Raw genomic sequence first — 14,739 nt, 5'->3', positions numbered from 1 at the left:
CAAATTTTAAGATAATTACATGTTTTTGTGAAAAACTAATTATTTGTAAAATTTGAATCATTTGCTATATGAGTTGAATTAGGTCAAATTTAGTAAAAGATAAAATGATATGATTATTTTATTAGTTTTAAAAGTTTGATCTAAAGAGTTTTTTGAAACCTCCATAAGTTATGGATATGAAAAGGTTTTTAAAAAAATTGATTCAAAGTTTTTTATGGAGTTACAAAACTTAGTCTTAATGTTTTAAAGAATTCCATAACTTGTTCTTAAGTTATGGAACATGAAAAGTTTCATCATAAAACAAGTATTTAACTCCATAAGTTATGGAATCCAAAAGTTTTCAGGAGTTACAAAACTTGCCCTCAAGTTTTGGAATTTGGAAAAAGTTTTTTTATGATAAAAAAAAGAATTGAATTCTAAAACTCTTGGGTTCATAACTTAAACAATTAATTAAATGGTTTTAATTTTGAATTTAATAATTGGAATTATGATGTTTTTATTGAATAATTCAATTAACTCTTATGGACTTTATTAATAGATAATTAAAGTGTTTAATTAAAAGAATTAATAATTCCATAATGACATGGTTTAAATTTAATTAAATTAAGAGTATAGTTTAATTAATAGATTAAACCACCAAGTATTTTAAATGTCTAAACTACACCCTTATACTATTATAATATTAAAAGTTTAATATATTATATGTATAAGAGCAAGTCGTCTTACCATTAGTAGGCCTCATTCACGAAGCCGATCTATAAGGGGGGTATAAGGTTACTGCCTATAAAATGGCAATTTAATGGGTGTCCACTCTCACCCACCGCTTCCTTGACTGGTGGAGGGTCGTTAGCCGAACAGGTAGGACAAGGACTATAATTCTCCCTTCATTAAAAGTATTAATGATAAATACTAAGTAACTAAACCTTTTATAAATTCCCAATCTTAGTTACTTAGGAAAATGTGAATAAGGTGCTAATCCATGAAATTACACTTTGCACTTTGTTTAAGCTGTTAGTGGAGCGTGTGTGGTTAACCGGCACACTAACCTGGACTTAACAAGGTAGGCAAAGGGTAACTTAATGTTTATCATAGTATCATTGGAGCGTGTGTGGTTAACCGGCACATCGATTAAGGGGTAAATATTAAGGGTACCAAGTATATTTGCATGGTTACTTCACACCTTGTTTTGTGATCCTCGACATCCCAGTCACAAAACCTAAAGGGCACACTCGAGATTGAAACATGCCATTGAAAAGTTCAATGAATCTCAAAAGAATCTAGGAGTTTCAAAACCAATTAAAACCTAATAATACATTTCGTTTATCTTGGTGGAAATTGGTGAATCGTCATTCACCTACCTTCAAATATTTTATAGCTTGGATTACGGCATCCCTCTTCCAAGTTATAAAATAGTGTGTTGGGTCCTAGCCTTAATATATCATATTGGGTGTTATATTAAGGACTTAAATCAACTTTACGTGAATTTCTCCCATTGTTGATGTCTGGTTTAGACAACAATGATCTTCCCAAACCAAGCTTTCCTAATGAATATGACTTCCCGAGTTTGGCTCATGGAAGTCATACTTATCTTCCTCCACCTCCTCCAATTATTCTCCCTAACCCACAAGTTCAAGGTCACTCAAGCCCTAATGGCAAGCAAGGTCTATGTGTGATCACATCTTAGAGATGAAGTCACATATTGACAAGTCGGGAGAGTTGGGTGTCAAAGTCTTGAGAAAGTTGGATGTTCAATCACTTTCTAAGTCACATAGTGAGTTCCTTTGGGACTACTATGAAACAGACTATGACATGAACCTTAATGATCATATCTATTTGCTTGGTGCTGCTGAATCAGCAATGATTTGGAACGATAGTAAAGCAAATTTTGATTAGAAGATCAACTTCCCAAAAACTTTATGGACAATGACAATGGTGACACTGGAAATCCAGAAAAAGCATTCTCTTCCCAATGGAAAGGGATTGGCCATAGTCAACCCGGTTGACCAAATGGTAAAGAGAAAGGCTAAGTCTGAGATAGTCCCATTACCAAAGGGTTGCACTTCACCGGCACAATTTATATGGATAGTCTTTTGAGAATAGTATATTTATGATTTATATTAATATATTATAAGTTCTAATATATTAATATGGAATCATATTATTTAATTAGTATTGATCAAGAATTAATTTAGAATTAATTAAGTGATCAAAAAGAACTAATTAAATATGGACTCTTATATATATGGAATGGGCCAAGTTCATTTAGGTTGGGCTAAGCTTTCATGGATGGTCCATGGAGCTTTTAACCCATGGATCCTATGTAAATGAAAGGTCATGGGTATTAGGGTTTACATGGATGTAACCCTAATCCTCCATAATATATAAAGGGGTCCTTGGCTCACAAAATTGGCACAAGTGTGTGAAAATAAGAGTGGGCCGATTTTAGTGTGCATACATATTCTCTCAAGTTCTTCCAAGGTGTTTTGGTGATTTGTGATTCCATTTGAGGCTTCCACACTATTGGGGCTAAGCTCTTAAAGCTTGAAGACATCAAGCTACATCAAACGGTATGTCATCTAACTAGAACTTTGTAGTATAGGTGCTTCATAATATGCTAGTTAGGATGAAACCTTGGAATAGTTAATATTTGCATGTATAATAGAGAAAACATAGATCCAAGGTTTATAGGGTTGCATGTACACCATAGGAGTGTTAGAATGCTCAAAACCCAACATTAAATTGCTCAAACTTGAAGATAAAGGGACAAGGGCTTAGATCTAGCAATCTACAAGCATAAAGTTTGAATCTTGGGCACTTACCAAGGTCCAGAAAGCGAACAAGAGGACGATGATGATGTTTTTTGATGGATCAACACTTTAGAACTCTTCTTCTTCTTCAAGCTACCAAAAGCACCAAGCCAAGAACCACCAAAATGGATTAGGTTTAGGGTTTTCTGAGGTCTTGAGGGTGATGGAGGCTACTAATGAACCCTAAAATCGAGCTAATGGGGTGTAAATACGAAGGAAACGCTAAAAGATCGTGGGCTTGGGCTCCAACCTCACGTCATGACCACCTATGTGTTACGTCATGACCACAATCTTGAAACACGTTCTTCACTTTTGCTTGTCACATCGTGACCTCTCTATGGTCACGTCGTGACACCCGGTTCTCCCCAAAAACAAGATTTTGACTTCTTAATTGTAACATACACGTTCAGTTATCGTGTTTTGTTTAAAAATGAATATTATTAAATAATATATGATTTTAAGTGTTAAGTTCTAACAAGATAGTTTTATGAGATTGAAGTAAAACTATGTTTAGAATCATTCGGAAAGTATTGGAAGTCTTATTAGATTCCAATCAAAAGTCAATTATCGAAATTAACGAAAATATAAAGTTGGAAATAAGTAAAAATAATGTTATTGAAACTTGTAGATTATCTCGTTAGAAACATTTAGGCTAAAACCTCATCGAAATCCGAGTTATAACGAAGAAGTTATGACTCCTTAAAGATTCGCGACAAAACCGGCAAAACGCCGAATGACGTAAAAAGTGAGTTTTCAATAAACTACTTTTTAGCCTTAGTGATCTAAATGAAAGTTGTAGTATTCGTTAAACCGAGAATTTTCATAAAAAGAACGTCCAAATCTCACTTTGTATGAGGAAGTTATGATTTTTCTAAGAATCGACATAGCGGTACACAGCCCGAAACTCGAAATAAAGATCGAGTGATTTTTAGCCGACACAACCTAAACAAGAATTGAATATCTCGTCAATAGTAGTACAATGGTAAAAAGACAGACAAAAACGGACGTCGGATGAAGAAGTTATGAATTTTTAACGGACTTTTCCTGTCCCGGCCTGTTAAAATATAACATTAAAAATAAAGTCAAAATTAGCCGACGGAGTCTAAACAAAAGTTTTAGAGCACGGTCATACCTACACGGGAATATAAAGAACGACAAAACGGAGTTCGTATGCGAAAGTTACGAATTTTTGAAGTTTGATAAATCAAAGTACGCACAGCGTACATGAGTACGCCCATCGTACTCGTGTAAGAGATCCGGAACCCGTCACCCTCCCTACTCCTTCGCATGAGTGCCACGTGTCGTAGCCTTGAAGCGTCTGATCTCATCCACTTTGTACGCCCAACGTACGAAGTTACGCCCAACGAAGAGATGCGCGAGGCAGTACGCCCCGTGTACCGAGGAATTACGCCCAGCGTAATCAGGTGCTTCGGTCCCCTATAAATAGGATGCGAGGCTGCCCAAATTTTGTTTAGAATTTCACACTTTTACACCTTCTACTTTCTCTCAATTTACCCTAACACTCCCCGAAGCCTAGAAAACATCCCCGACACCCGAAGCAAGTCCCGACGCTCCGAAGACCCGAGAAAATAATCTTTTCAAGTTGAAACTCTGCCCGCGCAAGGCCCGGTTTTCAGCTAAAATCCCGGGTTTCGTCAAAGAAAGTCATTTTTAGAGACGAAGTGCTGCCCAAATTATCATTTTACCCTTAAGTTATTTCACGGTGAGTTCAATATAGGGAAAATTATGTGTTATATGTTCAATGTGTTTTCCTGTATTATTCTGGTATCGGATTTATGCCTTTGGCCATGTAGAGCATGACTCGTATAACTTCTGGTATTGGCTTTGCGCCTTTGGCCATGTAGAGCATGACTCGTATAACTTCTGGTATTGGCTTTGTGCCTTTGGCCATGTAGAGCATGACTCGTATAACTTCTGGTATTGGCATAGGGCTATGTAGGGCTGAAAGCCTGTATAGTCTAGCAAAATGATAATCCGAAATTGTATTTTCTGTGCCATTTGGGCTGAAGCTTTATTGATGTATATCAAGTTGAAATTGTTATGTCTCATTGATTGTAAAACATTGAATCAGATTGTTGGTTGATATGGAAAGCATGTCATATGATACACATATGCCTTTGTTGTTCTTTGTCCCTCTGTGCTTCTATCACATTGATATGTATATGGCATAACGTTATATTGTAACTGTTATTGAACTCACTAAGCGTCACCCGCTCATCCCTTTCAATGTTTAAACTATTGCAGGTGATAAGCATCCGGTATAGTCATGTACTGGTAGAAGATGTAGAATAGATAATATTATAGTTTTTGTATTTAGTGTATAAATTCCTGGGAAGTTATGTAATATATATAAAACTTTGTAAAAACTCGTTAGTCGGTTTGTATCCAGTCTTTTGTAATAAAAACCATATATGTAAAATATTTTTATGAATATGCATGTAGCATGTTTGAAGTAATAATAAATTTCAGAGAAAGGGGTTCTTTCATTAATGCCCTAAAACGATCCATTATGGAAAACGGGTGTTACAACTCTCCCACACTTAAATTAGTTTTCGTCCTCAAAATCATTCCTTACAACTTACTCTTATTGCACCAGCCAACCCTGTCTGAAAATCCTAAAAACAAAATAGAACTGAGAAATCATCTCACACAGACAACCTCCTTCCAACACTACTACCAAAGCCCAATCTTAATAGACATCAGATGCCTGACGAAGAAGCGAACCTTGCACACCAACCTTAACCAATGAAGAGTAACCACCACTACTCAACCCGAAATCCAAAAACCCGATACCATTCCTGACTTCTTGACAGACAGCTATTCCAACCACACCGTTAAAGGCTTCAATCTACAACCCAAACCAAACGAATCCCTTCAATATTGAATTATCATGATGAACTATTAATAAACTGGGATGTAGAATCTTTAACCATTTGCTGAGACTGACAATCTCACACTCGTTCGCACAATAAGACCCCGCTCAAGAGTCTAACTGATAAACGCTTCCCTAGCCTATCTGCCATACAGATCCAATCCGCTGATCACTGAGCTTCCCTACTTCAAACTTACTCTAATGCCCAAACCATGCCAGACACTACTAGGTCCCACCCTCATGATTCATACAATACATATTTACGATATACCGTGACACCATTTAATCCAATTGAACATTAAGATCATAGATCACCCTGATCTTGCCAACATTCCATCACTGGTCTGGGGACTTACTGTAACACTCCAGGTTTCAAGTAATTTCAAATTCATCCCTTGGGTTTTAATTATGTCATTTTTGGTCCTTGGATTGGAAAGATGTGGCCATGGGAAGCCCTAGTGGCAGAATGGTGATTATGGGAACATGAGTAGTACGCTGGGCGTACATGTGAGTACGCTAAGCGTACTAGGGCACGCCCTAGTACGCTGGGCGTACACATATGTACGTTGGGCGTATGTGTTTCTGGGTGAAACCCTAACTTTTAGGGTTTGTGGAGTATTTAAGCACCATTATGGGTCATTTTGACTCACTCTTTCAGCTTTCAAGTCCTTTAGCCGTTTTCAGAGAACCCTAACCCCCCATAGTGATCATCTTGAGCTTATAGTGTGATTTTATGTGCCAAAAAGGAGAAGTTAGTGCATCAAAGGAGTCAAGGAAGGAAGCAAGCTTGTAGATCTGGGATTATCATCTTCTTGGGAAGCTCCAGAAGGTATAAAGCTTCTACCTTTATGCTTGGATTGTTTAGATCTTGTTTTGGTTGCTTTTGGTATTCTTCTTGTCCCAAGAGTCCTAATTTTGTGCATGCTTTGTTTTGGTCATGTTGGGCTATCCTTTTAGACCCTAGGATGGGTCCTAAGGCATAAAAATGAGGTCCCTTGAGCTAGTTTGGTCCCTTGTTCCTTGTGGGAGGTCTTAATGGGTTAAGACTATATCTTAAGGACTTTTTGGATGTTTAAAGTATTAAAGTTTGAGACTTTTTGATTTGGGAGTACTTTTGAACCATGGATATGAAGTTTGGGCTTAAGTGCTTAAGCCATCAAGCACTTAACAAGGTTTTCGGCTCTGCGAGGGTACGCCCCGCGTAGGAAGAAGTATGACCTACGTACTTGGTCAACGTCCCCGTATGTGGTCAATGTGAGGCTCGCGTATGCCCTGCGTACCTTCGGGGTATGCCCAGCGTACGCCATCTGTTGGGTTTTCGCATTTGGGCTTCGGGTATTGGGCCATCTGTTGGGCTTTGATTCTTGGGCCCTAATGGACTATCCGAGTAGTTATGTTCTGGGCTAATTGGATAATTGGACCTTAGGATAATGCCCAATAAGGAGTTGGGCCCAATTTGGAAAATTGGGCCAATCATGGGCCTTGAAGTGAGTTGGGCCTTTTGGATCGAAGATTTGGGCTTGATCCTTAGCCCAGTTGGGAAAAGGGTAAAATGGATATTTACCCTAAGTATGGATCATTAGTCAAGGATGGTAATCCAATTGTTAATTGGATGTTTGTTTTGCTTTGTTAGTTCGGGATTTTCGTGAGCTAGCAGTCGGAGATATTTAGTATGATTCGACATTTCGAGGTGAGTTTTCCTCACTGTACTTTCGGGTCAAAGGCACCAAGGCCGGCCCTTTGGTTTGATAATCTAATATTGCTGATATGTTGAGTATGGAATAAATATGCATGAGTATGTTATTCATTGATATGCTAGTCTGGTAGATCTGTAGGACTACCTGTGACACTGCCTTTTTATCTATATGTGATATTGTATGTTATATGTTGACATATTGAGTAGGTTGGGTTGAGGTTGTACTGCTTTGTGTTGTAGCCAACAAACCCTGGAGTATGCCAGATATGAGCTGAGGGTCAGGAAGGGTATGTCAGACTCATACTGAGGACTCATGAGCATTCCATATATGAGATGAGGGTCGGGTAGGGCATTCCAGACTCATACTGAGGGCTCAGTAGCATTCCAGATATGAGCTGAGGACCCGGTGGTATGCCAGAATCGTACTGAGGGCTTGATGGTATTGGAGCAATCCAGATATGAGCTGAGGGCCGGGTAGGGCATGCCAGACTCATACTGAGGACTCAATAGCATTCCAGATACGAGCTGAGGACCCGGTTGGTATGCCAGACTCGTACTGAGGGATGAACATTGATAATTCAGTTTGATGACTGATAGGTACAGGGAGCAAGCCAGACATAAGCTGTGGGCCCCGAGGGCAAGCCAGACTTATGTTGTGGGCTCAGGAGCAAGGCAGATGTGAGTTATGGGCCCGATAGGCAAGCCAGACTCATACTGTGGGCTCAGGGGTAATCCAGTCTTTTAGCTGTGGACCCATTGCATGTTGTTATTTTATATATGTGATCGTTTGTGTGACTGGTAATTTGGGGGTACTCATTAAGCTTCGTGCTTACAGTTTTGGTTTATGGTTTCAGGTACTTCAGTGGATCGTATCAAAGTGAAGGCGTGATCGTACACATCCTCGTGTTTTGGACTTATGATTTCTGGAAAACTCTGATAACGTGAATGTTTTGAAAACTATGTCGAAAGTGATTCTTAAATAATATTTTGGGAACAATGGTTTATTGTAAACACTTCTTTAGAAAAAGGGTTGTTTTGAAAGGTTAAAAATTGTTAAAATTTTTGTGATTTTACACTTACCACCAACACCACATGCCCTGAATATAACTTCAAATGTCTGAAAGGTCCGCTCTCCCAAGATAACATAACCAATTGGGCCTCTCCCACTTGTAATGCGTGGTTCTGATATGAGCTTATTCTCCAAATTGTTTATTTTTGCTTTGGGACTTGGCGAGTTGGAAGCTTCAACTCGGCGTGTCAAGATGACTTTGGCCGCGAAAATTAATGCACCAACACGACGAGTTGAGGTGTCACAACTCGGCGTGTTGGCGGTTGGGAAGGAAACCCTAATTTTTAGAGTGTTGCACCCTATTCAAAGGCCTTAAGTCCCTTGGATGGCCTCCTTACCAGCCTCCTCTGTCCAGAAACCCTAAAAGTGTGAATCATCTTCCTTTGTGAGTATGTGAGCTTGTGGAGGGCCTTGAGTGTTGATCTTTTTGTACTATTTTGAAGAAGCTTTTAAGTTGCAGGTGTTTAGTTTGAGAGAGAAGACTTATATCCAGAATTTCCCCACTTGTTGCAGTCTCTTGGAGGTATCAAGTTTATACCTTGCTTTGTTATCGTTTAGATCTTTTTTTTTGGGGTTTTATCTTGATTTTTGGCTCATGGTTGGGTTATCCAAGGAGTTGAGTGTTCCAGGGGTTGTTATGTTAGATATGACCATTTTATGGCCTCATTTGGCTTAAAGTTGTAAGCTTTGCTAGGATCTAGGTCCCATTCATGCAATAAGTCCTTTATTAAGCCCATCTTGAGACCTAGGGCTTCTTTTTAGCATGCATGGACGTAAAGTTGGAGACTTTACGTAATTTTTCAGCCTTTAGATGTCAGATCTGTGTTTTGGGACTATGCATTTGGATTTTAAGGGCTTAATGGGTTAAATCTCACTCTAATGAGTCTAGGGTTCGGGTTTGACATCATTTTGGTGGTATCTAAGGGTAAATTTGGAAAATTTACCCTTCTAGACATCATTTTGGAGGAGATCTGAGAGTTGGAGCTCCTAGATTCGTTGGAAACAACTTAATGCATTAAGTCGTTGGATTTCTGGCTAACTCGACGAGTTCATTAGTGAACTCGGCGAGTTGATAAGATTTTTCCCGATATTTTCAGTTGATGGAGAAACTCAGCGAGTTGAAGGACAACTCGGCGTGTTGGGTCAACGCAGTCCATTGACTTTGCCCTTTGACCTTTGACTTTAGTCTTTGACCAAGTTTGACCTATAAGGGCTTTTGGGGCATTTTGGGTTGTATTTAATCAATTGTTTCTGTTTTAGAGATTGAGTAGAGCTGATATCCGAAGCCAAGACCTAGTCAGCTATCGTTCAGTATTCGAGGTGAGTCTTCTCACCGCACTCATGGGTCGAAGGCACCAAGGCTGGCCCGTTAATTGATATGATATGATTAGTAATGGAGTATGAAATGGTTTGCTATTTGATATATGTGTGAACTTATGTGAAGACCATGGGAGGAGCCCATGACACTTGACAAGACCATGGGAGGAGCTCATGGCTCGGGGATACAAGACCATGGGGGTAGCCCATGGCATTCCAAATGAAGACCATGGAGGGAGTCCATGGCAAACTTATATGTATGAATGCATGGCATTATGTGATTATATGTTTTGCGTGTTTTGGGAAACTCACTAAGCGTGTGCTTACAGTTTTGTTGGATGTTTCAGGTACTTCTAGTTCTAAGGGCAAGGGCCCGGCTTGATGGCGTGGCGTGCATTCTCTAGTGTTTTCATATTTAGTTTTGATACTCTGATCTTTTAAAACACTATGGTTATGTAATGGGATTTTCTGGAAACATTTGTGGTTGGTATTTATGATTATAAAAGTTAAAATTTTCTATAAAATTTGGGTTGTTACACCACTGGTCTCACCCCATCTAGCATAACCAAACAGGCCTAGCCCGTGGGTCTCACCTAAGTTAGCATAGCCAAACGGGCCTCGCCCTCAATCGGGATCTATACTAGTCTAACCACCGATACGACTCTAACAGTCCTCCCGCCTGAACATAGAGCGACTAAATAACAACAATGAGCCCGAATCAACCCGAACGAAGGTTGTGATCCCCTCACAGTCTTACAACCAATCCCGCAACGACCAAACTCATCCTAGTGGATACTACGGTCCAGCCCGTTGTCTTTCCATACATCCACTAAACCCATGGGCCCATCCCATGGTCTTGTCAACTAACCACTAAACCCATGGGCCCAGCCCGCAACATCATTATAAGTCATAAAGTTTCCACATTTATGACTTTCCATGTCTAGAAAAGGTCCAAAAGCCAAAACCTTAACTTATTAATCCATTAAGACATCATGGCCCTTTCATGGAAGGAATAGAAGGATAAATATCACATTTTTATGGATCCTAAAAGCTTCATAATGGATAAAGTTTCCAAATTTATCTATTATAATGGTTCAAACCACCAAGATCTAGCCTTTAAGTATCAAAGGGGCCAAAAGTGCATCTTTTTCAACTTAATCCATTAAGTCCAAGTCTCCAACCTTCATATTTGAATCCCAATGATGTTTAGATGGATAAAGTTTCCAACTTCATCCATAACAAGGTCGCAAACTTTCAAGATCTAAACTTTATGTACTAAAATGACCAAAAACTCATAACATCTAAAACTAGCTAGATCTAACAAATGCATCATCAAGATTCAAACTTTATACCTCTAGAAGATAGATCAAGGTGAACAAGGTTTGGATCTACATGCTCCAATGCAACCAACACTTCTTCAATGAGTTCCTTCTTCTCCAAGGTACACCAAGAACACTCCAAAACACTTAAAAACACCTTATTTTTGCTTACAAGGCTCAATCTAGGGCTAGGGTTACAAGAGAGGGTGTTGGAGAGGTGGAGGCTGAGAATGGAATGGGTTTGGGGGAGATAAGGAGCTTAAATAGGGCTTAAACCATGAAAATAGGGTTTAGGCACTGATCGCATATGCCCGACATACTCAATTTACACCCAGTGTACTAAGGATGCCCTAGTACGCCCAGTGTACACGTTGAGTACGCCCAGCGTACGCGGCTCCACCCAAAACCGCCCTAACTTCAAACGGTCATAACTTCTTCGTTCCAACTCTGTTTTCGAAGATCTTTATATCCACATAAAGATATTGAGGAAATATAGAATCCTATATAATTACTTTTGACTTAAAACATATCGAACTAAAATCCATAATTCATAAAAGAAGTCTGAAACACCACTTTCGCATTTAACCCTTTGACCCCAAAGCGAACTTCGTTCCAAATCGAACTATTGGATCACATAGCTACATAACCCACATCCAAATGGGCCTAAACCTATCTTCCCACAAAGCCCAAAACCTTATGATACTTGATCTTCGGGTCACGACCCTAAATTGTGAAATGAATCGAAAGAAGGTGTTACAACCCATCCCAACGGCCACCTCCAAAACGCCAAGCTAATCTTGCCCACTACAACAACCCCCAACCCTTGTCGATCCCTCCTGGTACTTTGACTTTGGAGCCACTAATCATGCCTTACCAGATCTACAACGTTTAACTGTTGCGGATGAATACCAAGGATCAGACAAGCTTCAAGTGGGTAATGGTAAACATTTGTCTATTTCTCATGTGGGTTCATGTTCACTGCATCATCTTAAGTTGTCTAATGTTTTTGTTCTCTCTCAACTCACAAAAAATTTACTTAGTGTTTATAAAATCACAAATGACAATCAATTATTTATTGAATTTTGGCCTCACTCTTGTTCTGTTAAGATCTTTCAGGGAAAAACACTTATCCGCTGAGACGTTAAATATGGTTTATACCGGCTTCCTTCTTCACTCAATAAACCCAAGGTCGATCTTTTCGATGTTCATACTACCTTACACGGATGACACAAACGACTTGCACATCCTCATGAACCGATCTTGCAACACCTAGTCTCTTCCTTCCAACTTCCTCTTAGTTCAAATATACTTCTACCCGTGTGTGACTCTTGTCAACTTGGCAAGAGTCATCATTTTCATCTTCTTACTTCTCATGTTACATCTCATAAATATTTTGATTTAATGTACTCGGACTTTTGGGTTCCTTCCCCGGTTTTTTCTATGAATGGTCATCACTATTTTGTTCCTTTTATTGATGAGTGCACCAAGTTTGTATGGATTTACTTTTTATCTCACAAATCTCAAGTTTTTTTTCTAGCTTTGTTCAATTTAGAAAAATGATTAATACCCAATTTAATTGTGATATAAAATGTCTTCAAACCGATTAGGGTGGTGAATTCCGTAATGTATTCACCTTCTTATGCACCTATGATATTGCCCATAGACTTTCATGTCCCCACACACTCGAAAAAAAACGGAGTCGTTGAATGTCAAAATCATATCATTGTTGAAAAGGGTCTTACTTTTATTGCTCACTCATCAATTCCACAACTTTTTTGGTAACATGCTTTTCACACCGCCACCTATCTTCACAATCAAACCATCACTCCTAACCAAAATTATAAATCACCTTACCAACTCCTATACAACTAAACACCTGATTATGGCTTTCTAAAAAATTTGGTTGTCTTTGTTACCCTTTTCTTTGCCCTTACACGCATCACAAAATCGACTCTAGATCACTTTCATGTGTCTCCATTGACTACGACCCCTCACATAAAGGACACCGATTACCTTTTATGGTGTAATCTATACATATTGTGTTTTAATTTTTATTTTTCGATGGTGGGTGATGTTATGGTTTGGGAATTTGATGAATCAATGAGAAGGATATTTTGTGGGTTGAGGGGGTGAGGGTTTGGTATAGGAAAGAGTTGGTGGAGACTAATAACACCGGTGAGAGGGTGGAAAGGAGGCCAACATATATTGTTCCGACAGCCATTGTAGGTCGTGAGAAGAAAGGGAACGAGATGTTTGAGAGACATGATGTGGAGAAAGCCTACATATATTTAGGTGGTTTATTTGAGTTTTTTCTTATTTACATTAATGGTCTCTGTAGTTTTCTTAAATAAATGACAAAAAATAAAGAAGGTCATATATATTATTTCACAAGTATTTAGCTAATATTTTTAGGGAAAACTGCAATAAAGTCCCTACATATTGGCCTCATAATATATTTTTTTTATTCAATTAAGTCCCAAATACCGGTAATCGTATTCAATTTAACCCTTTGACCCGGTCAACAGGTCATCCAACTTTCAAAAATTACATTTTTGGCCCAGATTTCAAATTTTATTACAAATTCGGTCCATAATTTACACTTTTGGCCCAGATTTTAAATTTTGTTACAAATTTGGTCCAAACTTTACCCTTTTTGCCCAAATTTTAGAATTTCATTATGAATTCATCATAACTTTAGTTTTTTTACAAATTTCTTTCTCAAAAATTTGTTTCTAATATGTTTTTTCTTTATAAAATCATATTTATACAAAAAAAACATATTTTCACATAAAAATCTTATATTTTCTATATAAAAAATTTTTTGTATATGAAATATCTAGTTATAAAAATAGGTATTTATTAAGTATATAAATATATACAAATCCGTTTTTATAAAAAAATGTAAACAAAAACGTATTTTACAAAAAAAAATGTATACAAATCAGTTTTTATATAATACGTGTTTGTATACATTTTTTTTATAAAAACAGATTTGTATATATTTATATACTTAATAAATACCTATTTTTATAACTAGATATTTCATATACAAAAAACTTTTTATATAGAAAATATAAGATTTTTATGTGAAAATACGTTTTTTGTTTATAAATATGATTTTATACAAATCCGTTTTTATAAAAAAATGTATACAAAAACGTATTTTACAAAAAAAATGTATACAAAAACGTATTTTACAAAAAAATGTATACAAATCCGTTTTTATATAATACGTGTTTGTATACATTTTTTTGTAAAATACGTTTTTGTATACATTTTTTTTAATAAAAACGGATTTGTATATATTTATATACTTAATAAATACCTATTTTTATAACTAGATATTTCATATACAAAAAACTTTTTATATAGAAAATATAAGATTTTTATGTGAAAATATGTTTTTTTTGTATAAATATGATTTTATAAAGAAAAAACATATTAAAAACAATTATTTGAGGAAAAAAGTTGTAAAAAAACTAAATTTAGGATGAATTCATAATAAAATTCTAAAATTTGGGCAAAAAGGATAAAATTTGGACCAAATTTGTAACAAAATTTAAAATGTGGGCCAAAAGTGTAAATTTTGGACTGAATTTGTAATAAAATTTGAAATCTGGGCCAAAAATGTAATTTTT

This window comes from Lactuca virosa, chromosome 6, assembly GCF_052849685.1.
Source record: "Lactuca virosa cultivar CGN04683 chromosome 6, Lactuca_virosa_CGN04683_v6, whole genome shotgun sequence".
Taxonomy (NCBI): domain Eukaryota; kingdom Viridiplantae; phylum Streptophyta; class Magnoliopsida; order Asterales; family Asteraceae; genus Lactuca; species Lactuca virosa.
Note: the sequence above shows the minus strand (reverse complement) of the source record.